Genomic DNA, 14594 nt, shown 5'->3' with positions numbered 1-14594 from the left:
CAGCTTATCCCACAGCAGGTTCTGTGCTCATAGAGAACAATGAGTCAGGTTTGGCCCATGGCTCCGTGGGAGTTCACAGTACAGTGGTGGAGACAGCCTTGGAAACAGACTCTTGTAATGCAAACTGATTAGTGCTGTAGAGAGGCCTGAGCCAAGTGCCTGGGCACATAAAATAGCCCTAGGGAATACAAGAACACAATTCTGCCTTAATTTCTCCAGCCCTGGCAGAGACCCAGCAGCCCAGACAGGCAAAAGGTACAGAAAATAAAATACCTTCTTATATAATACTGTTCTCTGTTTCCTCTTTGTGAAAGGACAGCTACAACGCCTAGTGTGGGGCATGCCACCTGGACCCCTGGAAGCAGTTAAGAAAAGGAGGCAAAGCAGCCTCCTCAGCTGTCCCAGCAGTGCAATCTAGCTCTCTCTGAAGCTCCAGGGGGTACATTTGCAAGGCAAGTGAAAGCTTATCTATTCCTTTTTCACCCTCAAGAAGCAACAGTTGAAACTAAATTTCTAGAATTCTATCACCAAAGTCACCTCAACCTGAGGTCTTAATACTCCCCTCTTTTGGCATGTTTCCTAAAATTCAACACCACTGCTGTATAGTAATGACAAAGCCAGGATCCTACCCATGCTAACCTCAGCAGAGAGGCCCATCGCCATCACTCTGACTTCTGCCAAAGGCCAGGGAGCTTTTTCTATCATCCACATTGACTCACCTGAAATTGCCCAGAATTCCAATACCCAGAATTCCACGGGACTCTGCCTGGGAGCTCTAGGTCTGTGACTCTGGAGGACTTGTGTCTTCCCTGTTCTGGTTCCACCAGTAATGAGCAAGGTCCTTCATCTCTCTGAGTCTCCCTGTATCTGCACTGAAAATGGAGCAGTCCATTCCTGCCAACTTAAGGGCAATGGGGTAAGGATACAATGAGACATCTATAGTATGGAGCCTGGCCCTAGTTTGGTTTGGTAAATGATAGTATTAGGAAAGCAATTTACAATGAGGATGTTGTTCTAGAGACTCTCCTTTAACCAATTTAAAGGATTACATGGGATCATGGCACTATGTTCCCTGTCTGGCAGTGCAAATTCTCTGGTCTGTGCCTGATGATCACCCAAGACACACTGCCTCATGACCATAAGAAGCTCCAACTCAGGGCAAAAACAAACAAACAACTAGAACTGAGGAATGGTGAGCCAAAAAGGCAGTAAGTCCAGAGGGTAGAAGAAGAAATCAGCTCTGATTGTGGCATGGGGAAGTTATCTACTTCACTGATTTCATTTCACCATCAGTGAACATAGAGCACAGGCTGTACTTCCTCTTGCGTAGGCTGAGCAAAGGGTGGAATCTAGCTGCCCAGCCTCATTCTGACCACCAAGGCTCTTTAGCATGTCCAATGCCTACAAAATAGTAGTGCAGAGGACTACGAGGGGCCAAGAGGGGACTGGAGTTGCTGTGGCAACAACTTCTGGGCATGAAACCCCATCACAACCCCTGACCCCTTTACAATGGCTAAACCAAGATTGACTAAAGCTTCAAAGTCACCAAAGAAACAGTGTCATGTCGCTGGGGCCCAGCTGGAGGTAACAACCCGGTGCTGGAGAGAGACTTTATTCCTGGAAGCCTAGAGAATCAGGCTGTGTAGGAAAGAAACCATAGACTCCACAGTCACCCAGGGAACTCCACTGGAAAGTTACAAGAGAAAACAATGCACTAAAGACTCTCCTATGCTGAACAATACTGTCCAATTAGTACTACTATTATCCCTAGTTTATACCTGAGGGAGCTGAGGCTTAGAAAAGTCAGGCAATTGCCCAAAGCTACATAGCTGGCAAGCGAAAGAGGCAGAGCCCTGTGCCCTAAGTTTCTGTAGAGACCACCAAACTATCTCCTTTCCTGTTGCACTCAGCAGAGTCAGTAGGAAGGTCATGATTCCATGCCCTTTTAAGGGAAAGCAGCCCCTAGGAATACTCTGGTGTCCGGATGGTTAAGAATGTGCTTGAAAGATGGATTAAGAAGCCAGGATACTCTGGACTTAAAACTCAGCTCTGCCGCTTACACTCCTCATTTCTTTCCTGGGTCTGCCAAAATGTAAGAAGGGTTTTCACATTTTTTACTAGTTTCTCTCTCCCATGATCACCCTTTCTCAAAATGATTATGCAACATCCCAGGATCCCCCTCTTCCAAAATTCTTTGCAAAGAGCAAGATTTCCTTCATTATTCCTGAATTCATCCACACCTCTATTTCTCTCTCTTTCTCTAATTCTCTCTTCTCCCTACTTCTTTTTATTCTCCCCTTCCTCCCTCAGTAGTTTTCTTTATTCTTCTTGCCACCATCTCCATCATCTCCACCCCCATTAGCTCCCTTTCCCCTGCTTCTCTCTTTTGCCACTCTCTCCCCGCATTTCCTCTCCTTTACTCCCTCCCCATGTCCACTCATAAGACCAAGAGCTCAAATAAAAAGTCAAAACAATCCACAGTGTCTCAAATGACCTGGAGCACCTCATCCTTACACATAAGCCCTCACCATAAACCTGGACCTGGTTCCTTACAGCTGCCCAATTAAAGCACCAAGGGAGGTTTTGTCTGGAGATGGTTTTATAGTGTTTGCTAAAGGGGGTAGTTGTGTTTTGTCTCCATGCCAAAATGAAGCAAACCTTTTTGGAACAGGAAGTCAAACATAAAAATCCCAGCCAGCCCCTCTTAGTATTGTTCTGCATGCCAGCAACTTGACGCTTTTTCAGTGTGGGAGGAGAGGAACTACAAATGCCACCCTCCATACTGGCATAGGCTTCCTCCTGTCCAGCGTACTCAGCATGGTAAGGGCAGCTTTGAACAGGAGACAGCAAAACAATAGGAAAACTAGAGCTTTTGACCCAGACAGAGGCTAAAAATGACTTCTACCCACACAGGTAGTGTTATTCAGTATAAAGGCGACGGGAGGGAGCTGAAGGCTTTGTAAAGAGATGGCTTAGAAAATGGGGAGGAGTGAGCTAGGGAAAATTTTTATCTATTTCTGCAGCCCACAGCCTTAGGAGCCACCCGGGAAAAAAAAAAAAAAAGAGAGAGAGAGATCGAGAGAGATGTTCTTAGCATTTGCAATTTCATTTCAGAAGACAGAATTAAATCCCAGGTCTGGGAGAGGATAAGATTAGCTAGTCCCACCCCTTATCTTTTCAGATGAGGTGACTGAGGTCCAACAACTGCAGGTTCAATGCCCAGGTCACCTCTATTGAAAGAAGAGGAGAATAGCATGCTTCAAACCTGCCCTCAGCCTTCTACAACCTCCCACATCTGCTTTGCAAACAGATGAGCAGTGTCGCCTGGTCCTTGGAATTTTCATCAAAAGGGACTTGAACCCCAGCCCCACAGATGTTTGGGGCCCCAGGTGGCAGTAGCAGCCCATGCCACTAGGGGCAGAGCACACACATGCTTGCTTTGAAGAATCTGAATTCTCTTTCATAAACTTGGCAAGAGGATAAGGGTATCTGTCCCTCCATTTCATTGCATCATTTACCTCCAAATATTATACTCCCGGACTATGTTCTCTAATTCTCATCCTCACATAGGTAGCTGTTGAGAGATTTCTCCTCCCCCCGCCGCCGCACCAATATTTTATTAACTTCCATCTCCACCATTTCCTGGTGTCTTGGGTTTCCTCTGAGTGGAGGCAGAGGCTGAGACAAGGTTTCTGGTGCACACACACTATGGGAGAACTCTCAGGGAAAGGGAGGAGGGGAGTAGGATAAGGCAAAGGAAGGAGCTAAGCAAAGCTATGGTCTCACATAGAGTCTAGCCTTGACTCAATCCACAGGGAGCTCTGAAGATAAGTTACAATGCAAAGTATTCCTCGCCTTTAAGTGCAACCTTTGTGCCCCCATAGGAGTTCATTATTGACTGTGGGCTTCCCCAGAGTGGGGCATGTGCAACTTCCAGGACCAAACAGCTGAGGACAATACTCTGGAGAAGGGATGCATCTGTGAGCCTTCAGCAGCCCACACTTGCAGCAGCTGGGTGATGGGTACTTCAGCATAATAAATGGTACTGAACAAGGTGTCAACCACATCCACTACAGCTAGCACACTGGACTTAGAAATCTTCATATGGTTTTCGATGGATCCTACCTCACAATACCTTCTCCTGGACCTCTAAACCAAGCAGGATCAGAAGAGACATGGTGCCATTCCTTTCTCCCTACTACCCAAAGCCAGACCCAGCAGGTCTTGTCTTTATCTCTAGGGCCCACTTCCTAGTGCAGATTTCATCACCTCTTACCTGGACAGCTCATCAACTTCTCCACCAGGCTCTCTGCTTCTAGTCTCAACATCTCTAACCCATTCTCCTGCCAGCTACCAGAGAAAACTGGGTAATTAAACCTAAACTTCCCGCATTAAGCCTTTCAATGGCATTCCACTGTCCTCAGGATAAAGCCCAAATTCCCTAATATAGCAAACAAAACTCCTCAAGACTTGGCCCTTGCCTACCACTCCGGCCAAATCACATGCTTCACCCCCTCATACTTTATTCTCCAGCTTGTTTTTTTTTTTTTTTTTAATTTCTTTTCTTTTCTTTCTCCTTCCTTCCTTCTTTTTTCCTCTAATCCAAGCATGCTGTACTGTTTTACATCTCTATGCCTTTACACAGTGCTTTCACTACCTGGAATACGTTTTTGTTTTTTTTTTTTTAATGGAGTTTTGCTCTTGTTGCCCAGGCTGGTGCAATGGTGTGATCTTGGCTCACCGCAACCTCTGCTTCCTGGGTTCAAGCGATTCTCCTGCCTCAGCCTCCCGAGTAGCCGGGGTTACAGGCATGCACCACCAGGCCTGGCTAATTTTGTATTTTTAGTAGAGATAGGGTTTCTCCATGTTGGTCAGTTTGGTCTCAAACTCCCGACCTCAGGTGATCTGCCCGCCTCAGCCCCCCAAAATGCTGAGATTACAGGCATGAGCCACCGTGCCCAGCCTGGAATACTCTTATCCCCATATCTACCTGGTTATCACATATTCATTCTTCTAGATTGAGTTTAAAGGTTTCCTCTTGACTTGAAAATGGCTAAGAGAGTAGACTTTTAAGAGTTCTCACCACATACACACAAAAGACAAGTATGAGAGGTAATGCATATGTTAATTAGCTTAATTTATCCATTCTACAATGTATACATATATCAAAGCCTCATGTTGTATACTATACATATATACAACATTTGTCAATAAAAAATAAATGCCTGATGCCTTTTCTGACCTCACAGCTATCACTTCACCTTGTACGAGTCTCTACATTACAATTTCCACATTTTATAGAAGTTTTATTTTTTAAGTTAGTATCTCCCACTGGATTATGAGTTTTCTAAGGGTTTGACCCATGCCTTATCTATAGTAATATCCCCATCTACTCTAATGCCTAACCTATAGTAGGCATCCACGGGTCTTCCTTGAAATAATGGACAACTCTATTCAAGGACCTGAGTGTTTCATCCCTATATGTCATCACCAATCCTAAAGAGTTAGGAAATAAGTTTCCTAGGTGGTTAGCATCGCTTTCAAAGATACTCATGACTGAGTGGTTTTCTTATTTCATGCTAATCATGCTATTTATAAGCATTCTTATCTCTAAGTCATTGCTTAAATGGCCCAAGGCCTTGAAACATTATTTATCCCCCTCTATCCAAATCCTATGCATTATTGGGTCATAGTCTAACCATTATCCTACCAGAAGGGTCTTCTGCCAAATATTATAGTGGCAATTTTATTTTCCTTCATTAGACAGAGAAAATTCAAGCTTGGTACAGAAAGCAAATCTCTTTTTAATCACTGGAGTAATGTCCCTCTGAATGGTAAGTGCAGAGTGAGTAGTCCTGGTTTTTCCATAAGAAGAAGAACCAAGCTGTTTTCCTTTGGTAGCTGTGGTAAATATTATCAGTGTTCCCCAATACCCACTTTTCCGCCACTTCCTGAGGACCTGAAAGATCATGCTTTGCAGGCTAGATCTGGCCAGTGAAAGGAAAGCAGAGATGAAGCGTGTCACTTCAGAGCTGAAGCAGGAGGAGGCCTGTGTAAAACTGTCACTCCTCTCACTTCTCCTGCTCCAACAATCCTGAAGGAGGCCTCATGTTGAGGTCTGATGTTCTCAGTGACTGCTTGCAGGACAGCTGCCCTAGGGAATCACCCGGACCCGCTAAAGACCTTGCAAGGAAGGTAAGTAAAGTTCTCTTGTATTAAGTCACTGAGACTTTGGGATTGTTTGTTCCTGTAGCCTGTCCCTTCCTGACAAACAAGAGATTTGAAAAATAAACCACCCCACTACCTGTGTAGACAAGGGTGACTCTTAGTTATAAAGAGGTTGACCCCAGCAGTGGTCTTGATCCAGTGCTCGCAAGCTGACTGTGTCCTGATGAATATATCTGTGTATGAGATAGAGAAGCCCAATCCAGAGAGTCACAGATTTGGGCATCTAAGGCTGTTACACACTCTTACTCAAGCTTGGCATAGAAGTGAGATTTTCTTTTACATGAAGGATCATCGGTATCTGTGCTGGAAGCTGGACTAGCCAAAACTCACAGCAGGAGTGACCAGTCATCTACTGGAGTAGGTGGGATGAGTATGAGTAGTGTAACCAATTCACATCAACATTCTTGAGTTTACATGAGGACAGCCAAGCTTCCCCAATATAAAGCTATGCTCCTTATTTTGTTTCAATCCTCGAAAGACTAAAAAGTCCAAATCATTTCCATCCTTGGCATGCTGGCAACAACTGTCTTCACCATGTTCCTGCTGATCCCTTGCACGTTGTTTTCAGGCCATCAAAGGTCCTGGAATGAACCAGACTCCAAAGTCCACCAAACAGCAGCACAGGCTCTAAAGAACTGCAGGAGAAAAGTTGGTCTTCAAGGGGTCTGAAAGTCCCAGATCATGCCCTGCCTCTCCACAATGTGGGGGAATGATAGCTCTTAGTCTGTTCAGGAGTAGATTAATTCTAGAACCTGTAATTTAGTCAAAAAAAAAAAAAAAAAAAAGTACTGAATGCCTATTGTGATGTAGACAGTATTCTCAATATTGAGAATTCAGCAGTGACCAAAGACATAATCCCTGACATCATGGAACTTATTTTCTAGGGTTGGGGAGATACATAAAATAAACAGATGAACAAATTGTGCATATCAGTTAATGTCAGATTGTGCCAAGTGTCATAAAGACTGTAAAATGGTAGGTGTCATAAACATGTAGTTGAGTTAGGCATGACTGCTTGGATTGAGTGGTCAGAAAAGGCCTCTCAGAGCAACTTTGGAACTGAGCCTAAATTATAATAGTAATAGCTAACAGGGATTGAGGCCTTTCTTTGTGCCAAGAAATGTTCAAAGCATTTTACATGTATGGATATTCTTAATCCTCTCAACAACTCAATGAAATCAGTACTATAATCTCTGTTTTACTGATGAAGAAACTGAGGCAGAGAAGGGCTTGGTTACAAACCTAACCTCACACAGCTAGGAAAAGGGGGAGGCAGCCTTCTAACCCAAGCAGCCAGGCTCTGGCATCTGCTCTTAACTATTATACTACACTGTCTCTTAACAAACACCATTTAAAAAAAAAAAAAGTGAAGTATGTTCTGGCCAGGCATGGTGGCTCACACCTGTAATCTCAGCAGTTTAGGAGGTTGAGGTGGGCAGATCACCTGAGCTCAGGAGTTCAAGACCAGTCTGGGCAACATGGCAAAACTCTGTCTCTACAAAAAATTAACCAGGCATGGTGGTGTGCACCTGTGGTCCCAGCTACTTGGGAGGCTGAGGTGGGAGGATCACTTGAGCTCAGGAGGTCAAGTGTGCAGTGAACCGAGATTGTGCCACTGCACTTCAGCTGGGTGACAGAAGGAGATCCTGTCTCAAAATATATATAAAACATACATATAAAACATGTACATATATATATATATATTTTCATTCTGAGATTTCAGTAAAAACTCCAGGGCCAAGGATAGAGCAAGTGAAAAGTTCCTGTTTGGAAAGCAGACTTCTGGCCCCCAGCAGTCTCTACTGGGACCACTCAGTTATTTCTAAGTCTGGTCTAACCCAAAACAACTGCTAAAATCAGGATAATTTCCAAGTCTGCTCACTATAGTGCCCAATAACGTCCAACAAAATATTGCACAAAGAAGATACTGCATATTTTACATGATCTTGATATCAAGCCCAACGTAAGTGCTCTCTGAAATATTAAAACTCTGCTATGGCTCCCACAACCATCCAGGACCTTATACAATCTAATTTCATCTAGGCAAAGCTTGCAAGATAAACACACGCCTATTCAAGGAAGTCTTAATTCAATGGCATTCAAAATATGCCAGCAGCTGATCAAGACAGACCTACAGGTTTGATAGAGGCTTGATGTGCTTTGAGCCATGTCCATTCAATAGATAATTTATTAAGTAATCCTCAGTGTGCAAAAACTGTGCTGGACAAAGTAGAGGTACAGAAATTAGAATATTAATGATAATATTTAGGATCTCCACTTTAAATATGACAACTATAGCAACTTTTGGTGCCCTTCTTGGCATAGTAAAACTTCCCCAAATTCGAAAGAGGTGATAGAATTTTGGAGCTGGAAAATGAAGGAAAGGCTGGCATATGCCCTGAACCTCTGATCAGGGAAAAAGCTCGAGACTATTAAAGTGTTCAGCAATAGTGAAAACGTATTTTTCTCTCCGTTGTGGCAAAACACAATCATTTCAAGGACTGACAGGATATAAAATGCAAAGTAAAAGGAAAACTACAATGAAGTTTATGCACCATTATCCAAATGCAGGGCTGTAGGAAAGCTGAAAGCAAGACTTCCTCCTTTGCAGGCTGAGAAGGGGCCAAGTGCTGAACACCACAGGTGTGTCTGGGCATGCACAGGTGAGAAGAATAAAACACTATCACTGGGACATGATGTAAGTTCCAATACAGGGTGGGCATCTGTTGGGGATGTGGGTAGAGATTTCGAGTGATTTCTCAATCTCAAAGCAGGTGGGCCACGTCCAGAAAGCACGCCAAATGTGAAAGCAGGTCATATCAATGAGAGTCCAGATTCTTTTGACCCGTGGTTCTTAAATTCGCATCTGCATCAGAATCACGTGGAAGGCTTGTTCAAACACAGATTTCTCTCCATCCCCACAGTTTTTGACTAAGCAGGTCTGGTGAAGTCTAAGAATTTGGATCTCTAATACATCCCAGATGATGCCAATGCTCCTGGTTCAGGAACCATACTTTGAGAGCCACTACTTAGTGAAACAGGACAGGAAGGCAGAGGAAAGGGGATTTACATCACTTTTGGAGTCAGAGAGAAGCAGCAGGGAGCAAAGAACTGGGAGCTCCATCCTTGATGAGCTGTCCAGAATGGTCTCTGCATGGGACTTCCCACCAAAGCCACCTCTCTCTTGGGGAAGGAAGAAAGTAGTGCTTATAGCATATGCTGTGTACAGGCACTATTGCCAAGGACCTCCATAAGAGTCATTTTAGTTAATCCTACAACAACCCTATCAGATGAGTATCATGTTCCCATTCCAGATGTGGAAACTAAAACCCTGAGTGGTAAACAGATGAATCAGAATTCAAATACAGAAGCACAGGCTCTTTTCTGCAGCACATGTAGCACTCAGGCACTGTCTTTTGTGACATTTCAAACAGATGCATTAATAAAGTACTAAGGAATATTACCAAGTAGTCACCATGCTCAGCAAACAAGGCCCTATCTGTTGGGTCGGCTTGTTTGTTCAGAGATTTAGGAGGCTGCTGGTGTCTTGAGGACTATCAAAGTGTTGTTTTACTGGGTTCCTGAGAAGCTGCTGTCAAAAAGCCTAAGGATGGAGATACCCAAAAATCTGCAGCTCACCCGTGAAGACGCTGCCACCACAACTACCACCACATTCACCTTTACTTTCATTTTCAGGGTCACCTCCAGGACCACTACAGGGTGTACCATCCATTAAAGCTAATAAGTAACAACTGGTAGCTGTTACTTCTACAACATTAAACCAACACACACACACACACACACACACACACACACACACACACACACCTGTCACATAATAAAGCCCTGGCCTAAGTTTCTGTGACACAGCCCCCCTACTCCCGACTTTCTATCTGTTTATGAACCCTGGGAAAGTTCCACTCAAGTGACTCCTCCCCTGACCACTGCAGAATGATAAAGGATGTGGTCCATTTAAGTACCTATAACTCATTTTCTTCCCTTCAAGCTGTTCAAATATGTACTGCCTTACAAGTTTGCTTAAAGCCAAACACCGTGTGTGGCAGGAGATACATTATTGAGTGAAATGTCCAAGACGCATCACAAATTCTCCATGAGACAAGGGGAGATAGTCCCCAGAGACCACTGGGGTTCCACTGAGCTCCTCTCTCTTCTTTCTTGTCCCTGATACACCATTTTCAGGGGCCTTGGCCCCACCTATGGAGTACAACAAAGATAAGAAACCCTGAGGATGGAATTCTGATGCTGATGAGTGTGGAGTCCCATTTCAGTTAGGAACATTTCACAGCTTTGCTAAAACTGGTAGCTGTCACTGAGAATTATCCCTACCCTTGTGTTCTTTGAGCAGTCTTAGCTTGTGGTAAGTATTCCTTTAATCATGATTGGCAGGACCCCAGGTAGCAGGAAAATCCTGAGACTGGCTCTGTTATAATGACCCAAATGAGGTGGCATCATAAGTGGGCAAACGAGGAAAGGCCAGGATTTTGGGGAGTGTTTAATCTCACTCCACCCTTTTCCAAGGACATACATGAACATATTTTGACCCATTGTCTTTTGTTAAACAAATATGTCATAACTTTTGGAAGGCAAGTTGACAGTGAGAATCTAAAATCTTAAAAATGTTTATAGCTTGGGATCCAGTAATTCCACTCCTGGGAATTTAGCCTGAAGAAATAATTATAGTGCTTGAAAAAGCTTTATGCACAAAGATATTTATCATAACAATGAATCAGTTGAAACAAAATATATGTCCAACCCTTGTGAAAAGTAAAAGTCTGATACTCTGAGTTTTCAGTAGATCTCTGCTGGGAAAGAATCCCTGAAACCTATATATCTAAAATACAAATATGGAAATCAAGGCACATCTATGCTTTGAAGTGTGTAGCCAGTAAAAGTGTTTTCAAAGTGTAATAACATATAACATGCTTAACTTTATATATGTTGAGAAGCACGTCATTTTCCTGGAATGTTTAGAAGCTGCCATATTCTCAAACAGTAATTATTTTGAAATCTCCTAGTGTTGTGAATCTCAGAAAAAAATGGTAGAAACTGTATATAAAGCTGTGAAGACAGCTGTGCATAAAGATAATAGATTGAAAACATCTGATTTTTCTTCTTTTCAAAAACTCTATTAAAGCTATAGTGGTGTTTTTTAAAAGATATAATTCCACTAGGATAAAAAGAACAGGGGAGAAGATAACAAAATGTTGAAAATTGCAAAGCTAGTGGAAGATGGACAAGGGGTAATTGATCTTACAAACTAGAAATCTGAATTTTAAAATGGCGGTAGAGAATCCAAGGCCAACCAAAGTAAGACGGCAGAATCCTCGAAAAGCTTAGGTACTGCGAGCAGCAAGAACAGGTTGAGAATTCCTAATTCAAAATTTCAAATGCCCCAAAATCCAAAACGTTTTGAGCACTGACTCCAAGTTAATCTGGACACATTATTTTTTTTCACTATATTAATGGTATGTCATATTTTTATTGTTAATTATTTCTGTGTGAATAAGTACAAGAAAATAATTGCTGGTAAGTAGCACACAAATACAGAGTCAGGAGTGATGGCGATGCCAAACAACCACAGATTATCCCCATGAGTGGCTGACATGACACCTTTCCTTTCTGATCCTCCAATTTATACAAACTTTGTTTCATGCACAAAATTATTTAAAATATTGTATACAATTACCTTCAGGCTATGTGTATAAGGTGTATATGAAACATAAATGAATTTTGTGTTTAGACTTGAGTCCCATCCCCAATGTATCTCATTAGGTAATATGCAAATATTCCAAAATCTGAAAAATTCCAAAATCAACACTCCTGGTCCCAATAATTTTGGATAAGGGATACTCAACATGTATCTCTGGAAATGGGGCGAGAGAAAGAGTAGCTAAATTTAAATGGATGGATGAAAACTATTCAAGAAGAAGTTTTATATACATAAAAACACACAAGCAAAAATTTAAAACACCACTGAAGAGTTGAAAAATAAAGTTGAGCAAACATCCCCCAAAATAGATCAAAAGTAAAAGAGATAAAAAAAAAAAAAGTAGAAAGAAAATACAGGAAAATTAGAGAATGAGTCCAGGAAAACCAATAACCAAATGGAAAGGAGAAAGGGAAGGAGAAAAAACAATGAAGAAAGGAGAGAGAAGAAAGAAAGAAAAAAAATAGGTGAAGAATTATTAATAGAATTAAGAAAACATTTCATAAACAAGGGATATCATTTTCCAAATTTTAAGGGACTACCAAGTGCCCTGCATTTCACTGTGAAAGTTCAGAAGACTCAACAGACAGAAGGTTTTATGGGCTTCCAGACAGCAGGCAAAAACAATTCACATGCAAAGGATCAGGAATAAGAATGGCTTTAAATTTCCCAATAGTATAATGGAAGCAGGAAAACCACAGACCAATGCTTTCAAAACTCAGAGGGAAAGTTATTTCAAATTTCTAATTCCAACCCTATTTTCAATCAAATAGGAGGGTAGAATGAAGACTTTTTCCCCTTGGGAAAAAAATGGCCACAAATGACCAGTGGTTGCTTGCTGGCGTAGACAGCTTATTTGAGCCCTTAATTTCAGCAGGCTTTGCAAACCTTGTAAAGGGATTGCCTGAACCATAAAAACATTCACCACAAAAAGAGATGAAAAATCCAGAAACATAAAAAAGGAGTGGCAAAGAGCAAACTTGGCAGAATTCATCATTTTCCCCAGGACTTTCTTGCTTTTCTTAACCCATGATTCTGGTTTGGGCCCTACTCTAAATTCCAGAAGCTTGATAAATATACCCTTCCTATTTGATGTAGGGGTCACAGTCCATACACACCTACAAAGCCCAACATTCTATTGTTATAAACATTATAATCCACTCTAGCCAGTTTAGGCATAAACTAGTTTATCAAAAGATACCATGTGGACACAGATGCAGAGCAACCAGAACATTCATTCAAATCTATTGTACAGTTTCTAGCTAGCAAGGCATGACCTAGTATTTCAGGTTGTGTTCTCCAGGAGCAGATGCTGAAATGGAGTTTGGTATACAAGATATTCATTAAACGTCACACTGTGGAAGGCGAGGGTTGTGGGGCATAAAGGATTGAGCTGAGGGAGAAGGTGGGATATGGTACAGACCCAAGAAAGCCTTGGCCAGCCCACCAGTTGCTCTGGAGTAACTGTGGTGTGCTGCAGTTGTTCCCCTACTACACTGGCCTGTAAAGACTAGGTCTTAATACTCCCACCTCAGTCAGTCACTGATGTGGGCTACCCCAGAGAGGGTATTCCCTCAGGTTAGGCAGCTCTCTGAGCTGAGGCATACCCCAAAGGACCTGAAAGCTAGGGCAACAAGTCCTTCCTTCAGGGGGATTCTGGATGGTTCCCGTCTGTGTTCACCACACCTAGAAATTCCACCCCTACCAATAAACCCAACAGAAATGTGTATGTACGCAATGTTCAGAGCAGCACTATCAACAGTCACTCCAACTCAACTCCCAGATGCCCATCAACACTAGAACGGATAAGTAATTTGTGATATACCCATACAATGGAGTGCTATACAGCAATGAGAACAAACGAATTAGAACTATGTGCAACAATATGGATGAATCTTACAAAGATCATTAAGGAAAAGGAGCCAGGTCAGAAAGAACATATATGGTTCCCTTTATACATAGTTCAAAAATAGCCAAAACCAATCTAGGCTGTTAGATGGTGGAATAGTGATTCCCCTTGCACAGGCAGTGACCAGAATGAAACACAACTCAAGGGCCTCCTGGGTTTCCCTTTCTTAATCTGGACACTGGTTACACAGTGTGTTCTCTTTGAGAAAAATCATTGAGATGCACATTTATGATAGCTGAAACTATCTCTACATATCAGCAAAAATTTTTAAACATTGAGTGGCTCACAAAAAAATAAGATACTAAGTTCACAAAATCTCTGGTAGTGAAGGGGCAGGAACAAAGTGACCAGCGCTATTGTAGTGGGTGAAAATATCCAAGCAGACCACAGAATAATTTAATGAAACCCTGTCTACAGCTGAGTGCTCCTCCACACCCAGGACAGTGGAGACTGGATACCAGTTACTCCACCAAAGCTGGCCCAAAAGAATCAGCAGCCTCCGCCACAGGGTTTACCAGATCAAATCTGCCTCACATGACTAGTGCCTCACATTGTTCTTATCTGCCTCCAAGCTCATTGCAGGCCCAACAGCCTGGCTGAATTCCAGTCACATGAAAATCTTAGAGGAAAGGGAGTCGGGAAAATGTAGTTTTTAGTCTTCAAAAGCTGGAGAATGGGTCAAAAAGTCAAAAGCTGGGGAATGGGTGCTGATGAGCTAGTCTACATCAC

The sequence above is a fragment of the Papio anubis genome, chromosome 2, assembly GCF_008728515.1.
Source record: "Papio anubis isolate 15944 chromosome 2, Panubis1.0, whole genome shotgun sequence".
NCBI lineage: Eukaryota > Metazoa > Chordata > Mammalia > Primates > Cercopithecidae > Papio > Papio anubis.
Note: the sequence above shows the minus strand (reverse complement) of the source record.